This window comes from Fringilla coelebs (genome assembly GCF_963513975.1).
Source record: "Fringilla coelebs genome assembly, chromosome: 1".
NCBI classification, from domain to species: Eukaryota; Metazoa; Chordata; class Aves; order Passeriformes; family Fringillidae; genus Fringilla; species Fringilla coelebs.
Window position 1 is genome coordinate 85,438,475 of NC_140028.1, and position 2,427 is coordinate 85,440,901.

Genomic DNA, 2,427 nt, shown 5'->3' on the forward strand with positions numbered 1-2,427 from the left:
TCTGCATGCTAGATGTCCTGCTAGGACAAAAACTAAGCACTCCAAAATTCTGTCTCAACTAACTCTTGGTGTTCCATCTTCCCTTCTGCGATACCAAAGTTCAAGCTGTTCTTTCTCACAACAGAGCACAGTGGGGTTATATACATTACCTGTAAGAAACAGAGGCATGATAACAGGGTTTGAGAAAGCCCAGGAAAGTCTGATTTCATACAGCTCAATTGTAAATGCATCCCACCAATCTTCACTGCTGCTTTTAGGTAAATAGGAATTCTCCATTTCTTACATCTAGATATAATATGTTTATTACCTTGGTATTTTGCCCTTACCTAAATCCCCCAATGTATGTATTACTAACAGAGTTAATTAGAATGAGAATGGGTTTAGAGCAAGAAGAAATTATCTGACAGCACTGAAAATGGGAATGGTTTGTGTGCTATAAAACTTGAGAACTGCACTTCAGGGTGTGAATATTTCCACAAGAAAGCAATTACATTGATGAAAGCTGATCAGTAAAACAGTCTGAATAATATGTGTATGTGTGAGGAAGGGAGTTCAGAGATAGCTGACTGGAGCAGGAATGCATATTACAGGAAGCAATTAGAAAAAGTTCTTTTTTATCCCCCTTTTTTATTTTAGAGTTTGACACTGAGCTACAGATTAATGCTGCTATGAAGAATGGACATGGAATCCAAGACTGAGTTTTTAAATAGCAGTTGATGCAACCAAAAAAAAGAGACTGGTGGACAAAACATAGCATAGTGTGATACACTTTGTCTTCCCTAACTCTCCTATGATTTGGCAACACTATAATGTCAGCATATTTCATGACTTGAGAAATAAAAACCAAGTGATTTTGTCATTGCTGCTCCTGCCAAGAGACAGATACCTCCTGCTCCTTCCCTAGATACCAGCACACTCCAGCTCTGCTCTGCTCAGGCAGCTCAGAGCAAGCGCTGGTACACATGATCCCCACGATGCGTGCCAAGGGCAGAAGCCAAAGCTGCAGAGAAAACACAGACCAGCTTTTCAAGGACAAGCCTTACACAGGAAGTGTCTTGGCATGGCTTGGAAAGGGCTTGGGGACAAAATCCTTGCGCCAATCGCTTCCCTTAGAATCATCAATAGGCTAACTAATGAATAATGATGCTAATTTTTTACATTTCTGGTGGACCACACACAGCACCCATCTGCAGTCCCTGAGATACTTCTCACAGCGATCAGCAGACCTGGGCGTGGGGGATTTTACCATCTACAATGGCTGCACAGGGCAGAGGTCCAGGTAAGTTATTTCCTTAAATGTTGGAATATTTTACTTAAATGATGAAAGACTGATGTTCATTTGTTTGGGTTTTTTAATCGTGCAATGATGCAGCATGAACTGAATTCTGCACTATTTCATGTCCCCAGAACACCAGGGTACCTGGCAAAAATAGATGTGCTTCCAAAATATGCACAACAAAAATCCTGACCATGCAGCATCTGAGCCCAAGGACACCCACAGGTCTGGCTGTCCCTACTGACCCTTGGGTTTCCACCACTTACTCATGGCTCAGGATCCCATGTCAGTCCCATCAGCCCCTGCCCCAGCTGGGCTGCTCTCCTGTTCCCCAGAGCAGAGCCACATCCTGGCCTGTCCTTGGCACACCCTCATCCTCAGGGAGGTGCTTGATGCCGCCCTGGTGCCTGGTGTCCTGTTCCTGGCAGGGTGGTGCTGCCCAGCTCTGCCCTGGCAGACCCACAGGAGCCCCTGCTCCACTGACCCTCACAGAACCCTGACATTCAGCTTGACAAGCTGGAAATGCACACAGCTTAGCTGCCTTTCATTTGAGGAATGTGTCTGTCTGTTTTAAAAATTAGCAATACCTATCTATTTATTTTTTAATGCCTATAATTTAAAGTGCTTTAAAAAATAAGTAGTTACCATGTCGTCAATAATTCATAGGAAAATTCAAATGAATTAAGGGACAACATTGCATCAAAAGGTAATGACTCTGCTTTCCAAAATATCAGTCAAGGAAAACTCAGTGAAAGGGAGATGAACTAGAATTACCCAAGCAATGTGGTAGGCTGACAGCAAGATCAGGAATTGAAATAAAATATTCCAGTATCCAGTCCAATACACATGTCAACCAGATGTTATTTCTACTTCATCATGGTTACCTAAGAACAGTACCAGAAGAATTAAAACTAATGAGAATAAAATAAACAAAATAAAAAATCTTCCCAATTCTAATTGAATTCTAATAATTCTAATTGAGCAATGGCATATTCCTTTCTACTATAGAAATTTACCTTATAATAATCAGCTTCATCTTCAAAACCACTAATGTCCAGATTTGATTTCACTGATGATAGTGAAAATACCAAAATCTTCCACTAAGCTGAGTGGCATTAAACCACATACACCTAGATCTAAGATCAACAGCT